We start from the raw sequence: 19,039 nt of genomic DNA, 5'->3' as shown, positions 1-19,039 counted from the left end.
AGTGCTGGTCTCGCTCAGGCAATTTACATGAGCGGAAGTGTGACAAACGGGGACAGTCCCTGCCTTGAAGTTACAGGCCACAGAAGGGAAGTTTAGCAAAAATAGGAACCATTAATAGTCATTCCACCTCGCTCTGTGAGGTTCACTGAGGTTTAATTAAAGCACTGATATGTTTTCGACTGACCTTATTTTCATACCTGATAATCAGTAAGCTCATTATCATTTTTTAAGCTTGGTTTTTGAATCTACCTAATTAGCACTCTGTGGGTCAGCATCTAAGTTAAATAAAGACAAGGAGGAAAATTCCAAGATCTGCATATTTTAGATGCTCCCTGCAAAGGCAAGTGGTCATCAAGTAACACTGCCAGCAGAAGGCTGAGCTGGCATGGATGGGTGGTGTTTTGAGGTGCTGGGTGAGCACCAGCCATACAGCCAGGACAGAACCCAGCTGAGCCTCCTCCTTTGACAGCCAGGGCATCAAAAATCACTCAAACATCAGCTTCACACAGCTGAACCCTTTGAAACCCTGACCCGTACTGAGCAGGTCTAGAGAAGAGCAGAGCACAGATTCCATAGCTGCAGTTAGCATGTGGGGAATGAATGAAAGGAAAAGAGGAGCACCAGTTTTCAGCCCTGGCATTTCCTGGAGGGAAGCAGCATCTTCTCTGTGTTCAGCATGGTGCTCAGCTGCTCCTGGGACAGACCCCAGCCCAGGCCTTGTAATGAGTATCCCTCCACCGGCTGACCTTCCCGGGCTTCTGCTGCTCTGAGCTTCTCCAGAGTTACAGCTTGTGAAGCTATCAGTTCGCAGGACAGGTCTAGAGGAGGTTGTGCTTTAATAAACACCAGCAGCACTTTTACCACAGGAGACACAGTGGTGGACTGGGGAGTGCCAAACTGCTGCAGTTAGTTGGGATTTCAAACAAGAAAATTGTCAGGAGGAGAGGGGGATGAGCAGTACCAGGCAGGAGTCAGAAGGGACTACTGAAGCAGGAATCCTTTCTCTCAGAGGACGGCAAATGACACCACCCCCATTGGCCAGAAAGTGAGGAATGATGGTCTGGGCCACATGTGCTGCTGCTGTTGTGGTCATACTCATCCTCATCATTCCTATGCAAAGCCAACTGCTTCGATCTCCAGCAGTCAGGAATCAGCAATGGTTTAAATGCTGGGGAGGAAACAAATAATTATAATCCTTAGCACCTGGCTTGCACTTTGCACACCAAGAGCACTGCACAGCTATCAGCTAATGAACTGAACGAGGTGTTCAATTACACAATGATTGTTAACGCTCAGTTAAAACCTACAAAACTGAGCACCACATGGCAGAGCTGCAATTTCAGCTGCCAGCTTGTAGATGCTTCCTTTCTAATCCTGGATGACACTTAGCAATCCTTAAACTATTTTTCCTCTTCCCCCAGCTTTTCCTGGTGTTTGTGTGTAATGGGCTGTTCTGAAGTGAGCCTCTCCCTTTCTGGGAGCTTGTAAATCTTATGTTGTAAGACTCTGGGAACAGTGTCTGTGAGGTATGCTAGGCAGGCTGTTGATTTTCTTAGGACAAGCTCTGTTGCGAGGCTTTGCCAAACCCATGACCAACACACACACAAAATTACCCCAAACTCCAAAAATGAAGAGAGAAGAGCAGTCTGTAAGGTGGTGTGTTAGCATTAAGCAAACTCTGTGTCTGCTGTAAGTGAAACCTGACCACGGCTGGAGTTTCTTTGTAATTTTGAATTTGACAAAGCCTTCAGCACCTCCTTTATAAGTGCAGACACATGGACACATCGTTCTAACAGCCTGCAAAAGGAATGGCTGAAGCCTGTGATAAACTGCATTGGTTCTTCACCTTTAGCTGCTTCACCCATATGGTGGCCATCTCCTTTGCCCTGCACGCAGTGATCCATCTCCATGGAGTTAACTTTCCTGTCCTGCTTCCTCCCACAAGAGCTGCTTTGTGCCTTTCAACAAGACAGCCATAAATCTGCCTGTTCCTTTTCACTGAGGCAAAATGACAGGAGCCCTCCACCCTGAAGGGAGAAAGTACCCACTGCTGAAGAGTCCTGCCCCAACAATTCCCTCTGCGCTGTAACTGCTCCCAGCACCAGGCTTCGCTTTCATTCCGTGCACAGGGCAGGCAAGGCTGTTCCTCTCATGATGGCTTTAGCAAGCACATAAGGGTGCAGGGAATTGCTCAGCAGGAGGAATTTGGCAGCTCCTACAGCTGCCCAAATCCTGCCCACATTGTCCCAGGGTGTAGGGGGCAGGTTGTGTGTATGATTCACCATGAGTGTGCTGAGATGAATTACACTAATGCACTTTCTCCAGATACTGCTGTTTAAAGAAACCCACACTTCTGCCTCTGCAAGCATCATTTTATCCCAATTGTATGGCCCTAGATGATAAAACTGTACAGAAGTGCAGCTTGCTGTTATTTCCCTTCCCTAATCCAGTTTGCACAGCACTGACAACGTTTCCCCCTCTCTTTTGCTCTCGTTGCAAAGCACCCAGAGTACAAGGTCATTGCGGGGAAGCACACCATTGTCTATTGATGTGAAGAGGCTTTTTGATGCCTTAAGATGCACAGTAAGATGGCTGATGCTATGAAGGTTAACAGGGGGGCTTCACATCTGGGTGAATGAGAGCTCAGAAGAAGAGGCTCAATGCCTCCAGCCATGGCAGCAGCAGCGTTTTGCTGCTGCCGGCAGTGTGGGGACTGTTACCTGTCTGGTATTCAATGACCTCTATTCAGATCAGCTGTTGCATTGCGCCATGCACGTGTCTGGTCTTTCTTTCTGGACACGGTGTGGAATCTGTTAGATGTTGCTTCAGCAGTTATCCTTAAGGGACTGAACAAATTTTACAGTCACGGGAAGAGACAGTGGTAGGAGCTGCCAGGTTAAAGAAAGAAAAGAAATCTCTCTAAAGTCAAACTACAAAATTCCATGGCAGATGTAACGAAGTGCAAGTGTCTTTTGCCTCACAGAGGTGTTAGCAGTGTTTCTGTATACTTAATTTTGCAGACTGATGACACACAATGCTGCTGGCATTTGGAGAAAGAGACGGGGATAAAAAAACTCCTGGTCCTGCTAGGGAATTACAGTGTGACTTAGGGCAAAGCTTTTACCTTGCCTTTTGATGGGAGTTGAGCTTGTGCTGCTGCAAAATGGGTACCGCAGGACTTGCCTGCTGCCCAGGTGAGCTGGCAGGGATGATGAATTCATCCCCAGGCTCTGTGGCTGCCTGGCAGTCCCTGGTGCCCTTTGTGCTGCCCTTGGAACAAACCCCTGGAGTCCCAGCCCTGCATGTGATCACTAACATGCTAAGGCACTGCAGCCCTCCCATTTTCTTCCTTCACAGGGTCTCTGTCAGCCCCAGGCATGCAGAGGGTTTAATTTTCTCCCCAAGATTAGGTTTGTTAGGTTTTCTTCCTGCACTAGTGGTGCAACTTTTCACACTCACCTCGCAGCAGGCTGCCCACACCATGGGCTGATGCTCTCACTCACTGATCATCTAAAGCTGCAAGGTGCATGGTGCTTAACCCTACTGCTGCGCATTCTTGCCGTGGATTAGAAACATCACTCTGGAAAATCAGTCAGTAATCAGTTGAAACTGCATTTATATAATAATGGCAATTATGTAGATGGTTTGGGTTGGGTTGTTTTGTTGTTTATCTTTTTGGCTGAGGGAATAAACAGGAATACTTGGAGGGGCCTTTAAGAGAACAAAGCAGTGGAGGCAGCAGAGGAGTCGGAGCTTTTAATGAAATGTGTATATTTACGTCTGAAAATGAGCCAGGGATGCATATGCCAGGTAATAAACAAAGGGCTGGAAATCTGTCTGATCAGCAAGTCTATGACTTGCTACTAATTAGGTGTATCTCATTTAGGAAAACCTGCATGGCTGCCTGAGTTTTGTTTGGGGGGGGGACGGGATGGGACACAAGGAGAAAGAGGAGGCTGTGCTGGAGGAGCAGCCACAGCGATGGGATGAAGCAAGTTTCCAGTAGATCTCTCTCATCCTCAGTCCCAGGCACGAAGGCCAGGTACAATAGCATCTATTCCAACAAACTCTGAGTTTTAACCTTTTCCTTCTCTATCCTAGTACTGTCTCCCTGTAGAGGCAGAAACCCCTCTCAGAGAGGGGTGCATGGCTGGAGACCCATCTGGGCTCTCAAATGCAAATGATGTGGGGCCAAGGTCCAGTGCTCTTCACAGGTCAGGGCACCAAGTTGTATTTCACACAAACTCTGAGCAGTTGTATGGAAAGCAGCCTATCTCTTGGCACTTGTGAAGGAAAAGAGTGCAGCGTGGGTTTGAAGCATGGTGTAAAGCAGTCCTTCAGGGGGGAAAAAAAAAAAAGAAGTGGTCTTCCTAAATGAGACTTTCTTGGCTATGATCATTAAAATAAATGGAAGCAAAGAGATTAATAATGAAGTAACCCAAGCAAATCAGACCACGTAGCCTGTCTCCCATCCATTTCAATCTGGAGTTCATTTTGGCTCATGCACCTGAGTCTGAGTGAGTTTTCCTGATTGATGGATGATAGCTCACATCCAGGTATTATTATTATTTTTTCCTCCTCATTTTTACACTCAAAGGGTTTTAGAAGGCATGGATTTGGAAATACCCATTGTCTGAGCCCAAAAATATGTAGGTAGTTTCTAAATTGATTTTTGTAGATGGATGCTATTTCCATTTCATTTCACTCGAGATGAAGTTCTCTGTTCAGTTGTCTGGGAGCCTGTGACAACAGTAAAATACCACAGCACACAAAAAAGAGGAAAACAGTGTTGATGATCATTTTATACCTAGACAAACAGATAAAAATAAAGCCTTCCACTTTATCTTACACATGAAATTCAATGCAAGACAACAAAGTCTCAGACCCTGCTGAACATTGTGGCAGTGAGCTAGGGAAGCATCTTCCCACGTGCTCAGCAGATCAATAATCCTGGTCAGGGTATACCCTTGCACCCTCACATGCCCACTTCAGCACATGCTGAAGAGCTTTGCTGTGTAGGATCAGCATGCATTTTGCAGTCCTGCCCCCTGCTCCTATGAAATCCGGAAGCCTTGAAGGCCTATCACAGGTGAGATGAGTTTCCCAGATGCTGGCTCTCTGCTCAGAGGCCTCTGATGCCAATAGGCTGCATGGCACAGCCCAGCCTTGGGTCTGGAGACTGCCGTGGCTGAGAGACTGAGCTAGCCCTCAGCAGAGCCTCAAAGGCAGCCCTGACAAAGACCTAAGTGTGAATAAATTAAACAAAATAAGCTCTCATTAAGTGCTGTGTGGTCTGTATGGGCGAGCAAGGATGGTGACTGCTGGGAGCCGATACGTGACCCTTCGGCTGCCATCAGCAGCGCTGCCCAGCCTGGCTCCTGCTGCCAGGGGAGGGAGGAGACAGCTGGCAGCAACCTCCCCAGGAATGGGGTCTGGGTCAGGAACGACCCATGCTTGGGCATCTTCCAGCCCCTGAGCAAAAGACATTTGATTTGGAGAAGGCTGCAGGACAAGGGTTAGGAGCAGGAAGAAGTTCTTGGAGGTGACTTGTTGGCTGCATTCCCATGGGATGAAAGGATAGAGCTTAGGGTAGCTGGGATCGCCTCGCAGCACTGATGGTACAGTAGGGTTCCTAGAGCCTTGCACAGGAGTCTTTCTATTTACTATTTAATTCTGAGCAAACAGAATAAATAAATCATATCACTTATATGCTATACTGGAAAAGGAAGAGGGCTGGGTAATGCCACATTTTAGCCTAATGGCTCTACAGATTCATGTTCTATTTACGCTGTTTGATGTTTAGCTGCATCAGTATCAGAATATTAAAAGCTTTTTTTAAAAATCAATAATTAAACCTGGATTTCATTATTATTCAGAGCATATAAATTCACAGCCCACTTGTATTAAACCCGACACAAATATCATACCGTTATGTGATTGTACTCACGCTAATTGCACATTCTGGCACCTTCTGGGGTAATGATGCTTGAAGTTACCAAACAGTTCAAAGATCAAAGGTCATGCAGTCAAAGATTTTAAAATAAAGCTCCTGATTTGTGAATTTATGGTAATGTGCTAAATTTGACCTCTTCCCCTCGTGTAAATAACTATATATAATTATATAATAATTAGCCTGTAGTCCCATAGCAATTAGAGGGTTAGTCCATGGGCATCTGAGCCCTGATGAGGATGGTGATACCTGGCATCTCCTCGCCGTGCATCTGTAACTTTCTATCCATTGCACATGTGCCAATATCCTGGGCTTCCTGAGCTCGTTTTGCCTTGTGTTTCACCAAGGCTAGACTTTTATCTCTGGTTGCTGGTTCTGTTTAATTGGTAGTTTGCAGATAATAGAAACTCGGAAGAATATTATTCATTCATCTTCAAAGAGCTGGAAGCCAAGAGGGTCTGGTGAGGCACCCAGGAAGCCTTGCAGGAAACTAAAATGGAAAGGCAGCTTTTTTATGACCTTCCTCATTCAGAAAAGAGAGAGAGAGAGAGAGAGCACAAGGCAGCCTGACCAGGAGCCAAATGGAGATGATTATGTGGTTATCCAGAGGGATTCTTTCTATTACTTGAAAAATCAGAGCACAGATTTGGAGAGACAGGTTGATGTGCTCCAGAAGATCAATGCATATGAAAGGTTCATTGATGGCATATGCTTGGTTTTAGACCTAAGTGGCAGCTTCACAGGTAGTGACAGCCAAAGGGACAGAAAAAACCACCGGTCAGTGGAGCACCCTAGGGCCCGTACTGGCAAACAAAGCACCCTTCCCAGCAAGGAGAGGCAGCCCTAGGGCTTGAAGCAGTAAAGCTGGATGAACTCTCAGCTATGAGTATCCAGGAGTGGTATTTTGAGAACAGTATAGGGAACAGGCACGTCTGAGAGAGGGTCTGGTGCAGCTCTAGATGTGCTGGTGGTGGGAGATGGAGGGCAAATAGCTTTGCAATGCCCTCAGAGACATCTGCAAAATGCAAACAAAAATCTTATCCAACAGAACACTTGCAGCTTCCCAAGGCACCTGAGTTTTTTCAGGTGTCAATATTTGCTCCTGCTTCTTCTACTAAACTGCTTTGCAAATGCTTGTCATGAGTAGTTTTCAGGTGCTCTCTTGTTCCCTTCAAATCTTTGATTTATCCTGGTCTGCAGTCACTTCAACACGCTCCTCCAGCCTGTTGTCAACTGGCAAAAGCACTTGGTCCTGCTCTTCAGCAAAGAAGTCTGTCCATCTGTTACGCATTGATAGGGTGAGCTGCTGAAGATAGGACTAGAAATATTTTTGTTGGCACGGAGGAAGAGGCTTGGAGAGAAAGTGCGTTAGGGACAATAAAGATAGCCAGGAACTCCAGAGCACCAACCTCCAGATGTATCCAGGGTCATCAGGGAAAGTATATCAATTATGTTAACAGAGATCTGGAGCCAAGAACTAATTTTAAGGAGGACTGGAAGATATTCTTCTTCGTTCAGTGAACATTTTGAAGCAACTGAAGCAATTTCTAACGTTATGGAGCTTTTTGTTTGCTTCTTTGAGCTATTGTCTTATGCAGATGCATTGAGATTTCCAAGATTTAGAAAATTAAAGTCATTGATTCTTAACTTGGAGCAGTCAACAGATCCTGAAAAGTTAATTTCCTAGTGGGTAGTAGTGCATAGGAGTTTGTGTCTGTATTTTAGGTCTTAATAAGCCATGCTGATGTGCAGTGATAGAAGTAAAGTACAAACTCTGAGGCAGTGGTTTGCAAAGACTTTTTGTCCTGGTCACCAGTGTGATTCCATTAGGTTGGCTGTGGCTGCAGGTTTAACTGTAAATGAGTTATTTTAGGAGTTCTTTAGGAGATCCATTTTGGTGCAGTTTGCTATCAAGTTCATATACACAAACAGATACTTCAAAGCAAACTGAAGCTGATTCAGTAGTGAGCCTCTGACCTCTGATCTGTGTTCTTCCCAAGATCCCAACAGCAACTCTTTTGCCTTGTCACAACTGCATCAATTTTTCAGGTGCTTTTTGGCTTAAATGTGGAGGATTCTTTGGAAAACTGCAAAAATACATGCATCTTAGATTTGCTAACAGGGAGATGCACATGTCTGTTGTCAAACTGAAAAGTGTATGTGATAAAAGGATGTAGAATTCTATGCTAAATCAAATCTGTTCAATAGCTAATCAGGCAAGCAAGAATCTAATAAAAATACTAGTGTGAAAAGAAATCTGAGACAGAGGATGAAGAACTTTGTTTCTCCCTGTTGCTTCTTTCCTTGTCCAGAATTATGGTCCAAGTGAGTCAGCAATACTCAGAGTTCAGGTGATTCAAAAATCACTGGGGGGGGGGGGGGGGGGGAAACAAGCATTTTGGAACAAATCATATATTAGTGTCACTGTATATCTGAATGTCTGTGTGTGAGAGATATCTGTGGTATTCAAGCACATATGATCAGAGGGCTGGAGCCCCTCTCCTATGAGGACAGAGTGAGGGAGTTGGGGCTGTTCAGTCTGCAGAAGAGAAGGCTCCCAGGTGACCTAATTGTGGCCTTCCAGTATCTGAAGGGGGCTTACAGGAAGGCTGGGGAAGGACTTCTCAGGATCTCAGGTAGTGATAGGACTAGGGGGAATGGAATGAAGCTGGAGGTGGGGAGATTCAGGCTAGATGTGAGGAGGAGGTTCTTCACCATGAGAGTGGTGAAGCCCTGGAATGGGTTGTCCAGGGAGGTGGTCGAGGTCCCGTCCCTGGAGGTGTTTAAGACCAGGCTGGATGAGGCTCTGGCCAGCCTGATCTAGTGTGGGGTGTCCCTGCCCATGGCAGGGGGGTTAGAACTAGATGATCCTTGTGGTCCCTTCCAACCCTGAATGATACTACGATACTATGCTATCAGTACGTGTGTGTAGAGCTAGTGGTGAGAGTGTGCCTGTGAATGACTCTCTGTGCCGTTAACCTCACGTTCAGCAGGAATGGCATCCATGTGAACACCTGCTCTGGAACTGAGCGAGTGTTTGAGTGCTGTAAGTTGCCAAAGGGTTTCAAACCAAGGGGACTAATATGAAAATTAGGAAATTAAGAGTAATCAGGTTATTCAGAGGGAGATATTGTATTTCATTCAAAGTGCAGTAAACATATGGATTAAGCAGCCAATAAGACCACTGAGGCAAAGCCTGTGGCTCATGCTCTGGAAAAAAAAATGATTTCTTTTAAGTTTTTTTTCCCCCTTTTATTTCTACTTGTTCACGGAGCTAAAACAAATATTTAGATGACTGACAGACCAATTTGTTGGTAAAAGTTGTTTAAGTATAGTTCAATTGATCATTATGGATGGGGTTTTCATTTCTCTCTCTTCTTTTTCATTTCTTCTAGAGACAAACTGAGGCAGGGTTTTTTTTTATGGGGGGTTTGTTTGCTTGTTTGTTTTTTAAGGTCTGCCTGATTCAAGTGCTCCATATGGAATCTGTACAGCGAAATGATAAACTGATGTAAAGTCTTAATTTAAATCCGGAGTCTTGCCCAGCTCTCTCTGTGGCATACCTCTCAGCCTGGCAGTGTATGAGTTCTGGGGTAAGCATGGCCAATGCCTTCAGTAGTCTCTGCAGGGCTTAATTCCAGTGCTGATCTGTGCAATGGCATTTTTAGTTCAGGTTTTGGTGACTCAAGCACTTTAACAAACAGGTCACCATCTTAGTTTCAGATTTTGGGGTGTTGTTTTGCAAACCCACAATAAAGCAGACGCCAGGCAAGCTATCTCATAACTTCTTGGTAGCTCCCAAGAACACTTGGGAACTAGACCAGAGAAGTGGTGGTGTAAAGCACTGTTTTACCCTTTGCCCCTTGCTCTGCTGTCCTGTGGAAGAAGTTGGTGCAGGTAAGATTGCGGCCATGCCTCAGCTGGTCGTGGTCACAGCCTGAAGTGCTTGGGCTCTTGGTGAGGAGAGGGTTGCCCTGGAAACTGCCTGCCATGACCCCTGGAAAGGGATGACATGCTCAGCTAAGCTGAGGTGCTCTTTGAGATTATCCTAGAGGCGAATGGACAGGCAGGATTTAGCGCAGACTTGTGTAAATGAAGGGGGACAAATCCAGGATAACTGTGAAGGGGGCAAGGTGGTATAGGGGTGCTGAAAAAGGGATAAGAAAGCTGTTCTCTGACTTATCTGCAGTGGTGTGGTTATGCATTCACAAGTGTGAAAATATTGGTGAGGAGACAGCAAACTGACATTTGTTGTCATTGCTGTGCAGTGAAGTCACTGCAGACCAAGCCCCATTTGTTTGCCACCACCACCCTGAACCCGCGAGCACCGAGGCGATGGCAGAAATTCAGGTCTCTCAGCACTGCTTGTATTTACATAAAGAAATTCCACTTCTGTTACAGCTTCCTTGGGAATAGATGGGAGGGGGTAGCTCTTCAGCTGAGGATGCTGCCTCAGCCTTATATAAATACCTGCAGAATTGCTCAAATAGTTCATTAGTAGCTTATGAGTTTGTGTGCTTGCATTCCTCACTAGCTCTAATTGCAAGGATGTTGATTCCTACCGCATCCAACCGGAGCCAGCTCACAGATTCTCTGCTCTATTGCCCCATTAAATGAGGTGTTACTGTATTTGACTCAGGCTGAAAAGGATCCTATCCCATTTAGTAAAGGCTGACCTAGCTGGGGACAGATTTCCTACCAAATCTCAAAGAAGTCCTCCTGAATATGAGATGTTAATTGTGGCAGGAATTAAGGATTAAACAGTCATGGCTTCAGGTTACTATTGGGAACTGAAATCAGGATTACAAAGGAAACTGGGCCATGCCCTCACAATGCTATTACCCCACTTCTTGAATCTACAAAAACCTTAGAAACTCATCCTCAGTGACCAATAAAAACTAGACTAAATTGTGCTTACTGAGGTCTGAGGAAGAAAGTCATAATAGTGCAGCCATAGTCTGGACACCTTTCAAAGCAGAAGATAACATCAAGGATGAGAGAGTGAAATTCAGTCGTGATTTATACCCTCTGCAACCTTTATTAGTGCCAGAGCTCCAGAGCTGGCCATCCATCAGGCCACAACCGCATCTCCTGCCCAGGAGAGACAGACCCCATGCCAGTGGCCAGCCACTTTTGCCTCAAGCTCACTATGAAGAGAGCAAATACATTGCAGAAGCATTTCCCCTTGGGCAGAGAGCAGGGTGAAATCCCCCTCTAAGTTCAGCCTCCAAGGTGGAATAACCATTAACCTCAATGGCTGCACCCCCTGTGGACAGGTGCAAGGCTGGGTTCTGCTCGCAGGGGGCTGAAAGCCAGCCCTAGCTCCCCCCCCATAGCATTGACTAAAGGTCTTCACCTTAGGGTGATGCTCCCCATTCAAGTTCTTGCAGGAGGATGCTCAGATAGGCTAGATATTTATGATGGTGCAAACCCCTGTACCTGACCCCAGAATACAGAGGCAGAGAGATGAACAGAAAGAAGAAGAAATTCTGTGGTAGAAATTTATGACATGGTAGCACATACTTAATAACCAATTAAGGCCAAGATTTATTGGGAGCTAAATTATGTTTGTATTATAAATAGAACTAGAATATACTGTTACAGAACAAAAGCAAAACATCTTAGCATTTAATATTGTAAAAGACAAAGTAATCTAATGGACCCTAAATGTTAATGGGTGTAAAGATTTACACTTTAATTGCATTTTTAAGTCATCTTATTTTACTGTGCTCTTTTTTTTCCCTCTTTCCTGTGTACATAGAAATCAACAATGTGCTGAGACATTATACTTAGTAGTGGCAGGAGGGACTTAAGGAAACCTGTTATTGTGGGCAAGAGCAGTTTATTACTTATAAATCCTCACAGCCATTTTAATTGAAATGAGCAGTGGACTTTCACTGACCTTGGCTGTATGTATGTGAGACCTTCATAGCAAATTAAGCTGGTGAAAAGTGTGTGTGTGTGTGTGTGTGTGGAGAAGCCAAGAAGGGAGGGAGTGGTAACAAGACAATTTCTATTGCTAAAGCCAACAAAGAAACTAGGTGAGATCTAAGGATTTGCTTTATGGCAGGGAAAAAAAACCCAAACACAACCTTAGCAAATGATGGATCACAGAAGTATGGCTGATTAAATTATCAGAGAATAACAGCATATTTATGAAAGTAGTATCAGCTATAATCCAACTCTGGGATGCTATCTGCTGCTAGCATTTCAGGATCAGCCCTAACAGCACACAGAAATGTTACAAACTTCCCAGAAACTGATCCCTGTGCTGGTAAAATTTCCCTTCCAGTTTGTGTTACCGCTTCAAGGTTGGTAAGCTGAGTTACAGTTATAGATGAATCTAACTCATATTGCACTTGAAAAAACTAAATGTGCACTAAAAGTAATTAAAGCATGTTGGTTCATGAATAATACACCATTTTACTACTATTTGCAGAGTATAATGAGACAAGCTACTAAATTGACAATGAATGCTCTATTATGTGATTGCCAACTGTTTTATAAGATATTGAACAGATTCATTTATTCTATCATCGTGTGCATTATCAAGCTATTGCTTTTTAATAAATTAACTTCTCCTGCGTCTCCAGAGCCTTACTTTGAAATCTGGCTGAAGGCATAAATGAAATTAATTCTGCGGTCTGAGTTTAACTACCAGTGCCGGGTGACTTGCAAATCCCGCCTGGCAGTTGGCAGCCGCCGCAGAGGGGGATTTCTGTCGCTCGGCGGTGGCCGCGGCGGCGGCGTGCTGGCCCCGGCGGAGGGGCTTAATTGTGACAGCGAAGGATGCCTTTTAATAGCCAGCTGACAGAAATAGTCGCCCCTGCAGGGCAGGGCTCTGTGACAGCTCTTGTTTATCAGGGGCTCTCCTTGCCAGTCATCCCCCTTCCCCTGCCCTTCACCCCCACCCACTTACACGCCGTAAATTGACCCTTTAATTGTTTAGCAGCCTAAACCTGGTGACACCATTCATTGACTGTAAAGCAGCACTAAATCCCTGGTTGGGCGATAGTGTCATTAGGAAAGTAATGTGATTGCGGGGAAGAATCTCCCATCTCAGATAGGGGCTGTGCTGGACGAGAGGATTATCCGTGAGCCCTCGGCTGGGGCTGGAACATCACGGAGCGTCCGCGCAGCCCCGATGCTGCAGAGCTTACATTGCTCCCTGGTAAACAACTTCTAATTGCGGCTGTTGACAGGACTCACCGTGTTATAACTAACCTTGCTGCAATGTTATTATTTCTGAAGGGAGCTTTTCTCCATATTTTTAACAATAAGTCTGACAGGTGTCATATTAAAAACAGGGCTTAATTCTAATGCAACTATTCCCACCCGCCTTTCCCTTTTCATTTTTGTGCCTCTGTAATGCATGAATTTCTCCTGCTCATAAAGATTAAAGGAACAGCTTTGCTGGAAGGAAAATACTTCTGGTTTGTTTGTAGTCCAGGTACATTCGAGATGATCTCAGTACCGGCTCCCTTTCTCCTCTCTTCTCCAGCCATGCCGGCTCAGTGCTGGGAGGGAAAGAGGGGGAGAGAAATAAAGCCTTCCCCGGGATGAGAGGTAATTCAGGATCCACTGAAGCGAAATTTCAGGCTTCTTTTGAACTGTGACCCGCGGCCGCTGGCCGGGCGCTCTGTGGGCTGCACAGCCTGTGATGCATTGCTGACTGCTGTCCACCAGAGACCCAGCCCAGGCCAGCAGTTCACTTACAAGTTTACACTGGATTTAAGTCAAAATGCTAAAACGCTGGTGTTCAATCACTGCTAACTGTGTGCTCGGCAGACAGCTCCCAGCAGACTCTGTGCTTGTAAAATCCAATACGCCACATAAAGTAAGGGTTTATGGAGGTGCAAGGGGTTTAGAAGACAATTTTTTTTTTCCCTTTCTTCCCCTTTCCTCCTGTTTGGTTTCTCATGCCACTGGCTTTCAGGTGCTGGGATGGCTTCAGCTGCATCCAACACACTAAGCAGGCATCAGCACAAAGTACAGACTGCTGCCTGCAGGAAGGCACTACCTTGTCCCATTTCCCCTGCCCTTCTTTAGGTTGCCCGGGGAGATGGTGGAGGCCCCATCCCTGGAGGCTTTTAAGGCCAGGCTGGATGTGGCTGTGAGCAACATGATCTAGTGTGAGGTGTCCCTGCCCACGACAGGGGGGTTGGAACTAGATGATCCCTGAGGTCTCTTCCAACCCGAACAATTCTATGATTCTATGATTCTTCTCAGGCTGCCTGCAAAAGGCAAAGTCCATTTTAAGGCCATTAGTTCCGTGTTGATGGGATGATCCGAGGCAGGAGCAGCGTGGCTCCCACGCACTCATTTTCTCTCTCCTCCCTTTGCAAAGAGCTTACACGTTTCACACCCACAACATCACACCCGCTCCTCAATCCTCTCTAAGAACATTACAGGGCTGCTCCAACCACTGCTGCTAAGGGCTAACACCAGCTCAAGGAACAGGCTGCCTGCTTTGCCAGGAGGGATGGTGTAAAGCCAGTGTACAAAGCCCCTAATTTATTTAGAGTGTGCTCACATATCCAGGGGCGCTGCACCAGACCTGCATAAGGTTTTTGTAGGAACAATGCACGCAGCACAGACTTCGGTCTCCAAGTGTTGGCTAACGTTCAGGTCTTATAACAGTGCTTCTCAAAGAGTGAAGATAACCAGCCAAAATAGTCTCACCAGGCATTTGGTGATTTGTGCTGTGCCCTCTTAAAGGAGATGATTTTTCTGGGCCTCAAAAAAAAGTCTTCCTCTATTTTTTTTCCCCTTTTTTTCCTCCATAAGCAACTGCCCAGCAAATTGATAAAAGCCCTTTTTAATTAGATAGTGAAGTTGTATGGCTAATGTTCCATATAAAAGGTCTATAAAACACAGCAGAATTAATAAAATGACTGCTTCTCATTTAATTCAGGTCCTCCAAAGGGATCTGTGTGTCTTGCTTTGGTCTGTTTGCAGTACTTCTCTCCACCACCTAGCCCCGGAGTGATTAGAATCACATTCCTCCCTTAAAACTGGAGCCCAGTTGGTAAGAGATACTGGATAATAATTAAGGTCTGTGCACAGACACATGAACCCCCATTAAAAAAATACCAAAAGGAATCATTGTGCATCGCTTGGATTATATGCAAACACAGCTCATGTTGACAGCTACCTCTGGATGACTCCATCAGTACACACTTTATCTCCAGCTGTCCAAGTAATTTTCCCAGGATTTCGCCCCTCTTTTTCACTCCTCTCCACACAGATGGATTAGAGCAACAAACGGTTTACATGCTGCACATCATTAGCTATCCTCCCTCACTACCCAGCAGATAACAACTGGGCTCTATCATCAGGACATTCATAACACCTTGACACTTTTACAACTATGCTGTTCTCTGCCAGAGCAATCTTCTCTCTTAAAGCATGAAGCTAATTCACGAAACACCCGTTGGAAAGTACTCTGCAGACGCAACAGGGCTGGGGGAGAGAAGAAAAAGCACAGCCCAGAGAAGGCATCTAGTAAATAACAGTGGAGTTAGCACTGCTGAAAAAAAAAACCCAAACTGGAGAAAAGCAGCACATTCTTTCTCTCCAAGTTAGTTACCTGTTTTCTCATTGCCTCAGTCCAGGACATCAGCAAACAGCCATGCAGCTACTGGACTTACTCAATGATCTTAGAGGCCTTTTTCAACCCAAACAATTCTGTGGTTTTTACTTCAATGCTTCCATCACTGTATCATGCAGGCACCTTCAGTGCCTGGCATCAGCATGGCTCTGTGACTGTGGGCTGAAGCAGGAGATAATGGTGCCTGGTTGGATGCTATGCTCCTGGCCATGGCTCGGCTGCTTCCCCTGGGAATGGGCTTTGCTAATGAACCTCTTTGCAAAGGAGCCAGGTGAAGGCTTCAGTCAGTAGAGTGTTTACTGTTGGGTATTACCAACAGCTATTATGTTTTTTCCTGAACTGCCTCAGTCTCAGGGCACCTCCCCTGTCAAAGATTTGTTCATAAAACAAGGCATTCCCTGCACAGGTTGGGATCATTGGTGCTCAGACATGGGCTTACACTGAGAATAAAACAACACACGCCTACATCAGCCACTGTGGATGGAAAGAATGCCATTCAGCAGCATTTTCCCATCTTCTCAGCATGCCCCCCTGCCTCCCCAGCCATACATTTTAATGTATAGCACACGCTTGTTTAAAAAAGAAATACATAAGGAGAAAGAGTAATTACCATAGCTTAAATTCAGCCTGATAAGGAGGGCTTGCACAGCCTGAGCAGCTGTTCCACTGCCATTCAGATTATGAAAATATAATCCTAGAGAACCTTGTCAAGATAAATACAGAGCATGAAATGTATAGGCAATTTTTTTCCCCCAGCCACATCTAATGATCAATTCCAAAGCCACAAGTGATACCAAAGGACAAAATAAGATCTGTCTAGACTTTCTCACTTACAAGATATTGATCATTCCAATGGTAAACTGGTTAGTATGAGTGTGTTTGGCTTGAAAGGTCATGAGCTTAACACCTGACAAGGAGTTATTCAACCTTGATATAAGTCAAGTTATTGCAGTGTTGCTGGAAAGACTTTCTCTAATAAAAAGCCTTACCTAGTCTGAGGATATCTGAAATTTGTTTTACAGGTGTCAAAAGAAAGGGGAAAAAACCCAATAACAACAAGGCTTGGCACAAGTTTGCTGCTGGTTCACCTCTATCTGGGTTTGCAAGTAAAGGTCCCAGCAAGCAGTTACTTTCTGGGCAACCATGGGCAACAGCTGCTGCATGGACAGCAGTGGAAGCTGTCACTGATTGACCCCCTCCATTCCCCTAAGAGCTCTTCATTCCCAGCAAGGGAGTTTGCTCACATACCTACATGGCCTTGCCAATCCAGAGTACTCATAGAGGAGCAAGCAAATCACCATTACAACAGGACATGATGTTGACTTTGGAATGAAGGAAGTGGAGGGAAAAGGCTCCAGCAAGGCCCTAGAGCATATGATGGGTGGGAAATGTTCTGTGGCATCACCTTCCAAGACCTCCCCCTCAGAAAGTCCTGTGGGGCTTGAGCAAGTGTGTCAGCGCCACAGTCCTGACCCAGCCTTCTCCTGTTTTTTATGGGGATAACTAGCAAGTGCTTATTAGGACTATTAAGGAGCTTGATGTAAGTTTGCTGGCTCTTTTCCAGGAACTATAAATAGCTGATCTATTTTGCTTTATTCAGTTCTTTTTGTTTTGCTGATATGATACTAGTTAAGGTTAATGGGGTTTGCTTTAATATTAGACACAGGATCACTTAACTACCTTTAATGAACACCTGAGTCAATGCATTGTGGAGTAATTCACACAGACATTGCCTCAGGTAAATCAACCAGAAAAATGTAAGCCAGTCAAATAAATAAATCTGGCCAGCTGTAAATGTGCCAAATTTTACACCAAAATATATTTGAAAGCCAACGACTTAGGGACATCTAGGATATTAAAAGGGAGGGGTCGGGTGGGGAGGTGTTGGAGCCTGTTTCTTTTCAATTGCTTCTCCTTTTTAATGCCCCCTGCACATCCCTCCTGTTCTGAATCCAAACTGAGAGCACAGGAAGACTTATTTTCACAAGTGTTTCTAATAGAAGCAAATGCTCTGCAGCTTTGTGCCATTTCTTTATTTGGAATGAGAATGGGGCTGGGTGGGGGGGGTAGATTTTTTTGTGCTGGCTATTTCACCACGGGAGAGACAAAAGGACAGGGAGAGGATACATGGAAAGAAAGAAAGTCCAGGAGTGGAAAGGCAAAAGAGAGTGAAAGAAAAGGTAAGGGGAAAAAAAGAAAATGAGAGCAAGTGATTTTACCTGGAGAAAACTGTAAAAGTGTGACAGTGGAATGCTAGACAGGGTAATACACTACTATCAATAAATATTTATTAACCAGAAATAGGAACCCCAGCAACTAAATGAGGTTGGGGCGTAGTGCATTTCATCTCATGCAAAGCTATGCTCACATTAAAAACGCTTTCACCTTGTAGCACTGAACAAGTGAGTTGTGTAGGGAGGACAAACACCTCCTAGATACTCTCTGGAGGAAGGCAGACAATCTCTTCCCATACTGAATTCTCATGAAAGCATGCAATATTTCAGCAATAAGGAATGACAGGGTATTCATTATTGGTTATTAATGTTTGCCTGAATGGAGGAGAGGGCCCAGGCATTCGGGGGAGTGCAGAGCTCCCAGCAGTGCTTCATTACTGCCTCTTCTGAACACAGCAATGCCAAGCTGTGAGGTGAAGCTCTGCTTCCGTCAACTGACTGTATTATTATGAGAGTAATTCTGTTTGGCTGTGAAAAGGAAAAATAATGCATTTGTGAAGGCTGTTGCATAAGTGACAGAATTTAATCATATTTTTTCTCCACAGATAAACTCAGAGACAATACAAGGGATGCGACTGTAACCATCACCTCAGCTTGCAAACACTTTGCCCCATGCTGCTAGTTTTCAGACACTACAGTATACCAACATCTGGTCCATGCAGCACAGGCTGGACAAAACTAGGAGACATGAAAGAGTTTTTTTGGTGTTTTTTGGTGTTTTGTTAAAAAAAAATTAGTCTGAAAAGAGTTGTTGTTCTTCCTGGACTAGCCTCTTTTATTTCTTTATTCCACCAAATGTTTCAGTGCAGAAGCAAGCTCAGGAGGATGTGCTGGCCCTGGGGAAAGGGCTTGCTGCAGACAGTAGAGGAAGACACATGGGCAGGAGTGCTTATTTCCTGAAGGCTGTTGTCAGCCAGGTGGCACAGCAGCTACCAGCAGGTTCACATATTGTTTTACTGCTGCTTTAGGAAAGATTGTGGTAGCAGGCAGAGAGATGAAGTAGTGAGCAGGTGAGGTTGCACTTGGGCAGAAGCTTGAATGATGCCAAGGGCCCCGGGGAAGAAAAAAACCAAAACAGGCTAGATAAATTCACCCTAGATCTGAGGGCAGTGGCTCCCAGGTTCCCTCTGTCCACTCAGATGAAATCTAATTTTGCAGATTGAGATTTTGCTTACAGAAGAGCTAAAAACTTAGAGAAGAGCTAAAAACTACAATTAGCTGTACAGTCAAAAAAGCAGAGAGTCA

The 19,039-nt window shown here is 45.1% G+C and overlaps 1 protein-coding gene across 4 annotated transcripts in view; it reads left to right on the top strand.

The window, feature by feature from the left end:
• The window catches only part of MAF (MAF bZIP transcription factor), a 680,268-nt gene that overhangs the window by 652,983 nt on the left and 8,246 nt on the right, over nt 1–19,039 (top strand). The gene's annotated exons all lie outside the window — the stretch shown is intronic.

Source organism: Melanerpes formicivorus, unplaced genomic scaffold (assembly GCF_026170545.1).
Source record: "Melanerpes formicivorus ecotype bairdi unplaced genomic scaffold, bMelFor1.0.p_v2 SCAF_59, whole genome shotgun sequence".
Classification (NCBI taxonomy): domain Eukaryota; kingdom Metazoa; phylum Chordata; class Aves; order Piciformes; family Picidae; genus Melanerpes; species Melanerpes formicivorus.
Note: the sequence above shows the minus strand (reverse complement) of the source record. Positions and strands in the feature narration are given on the sequence as shown.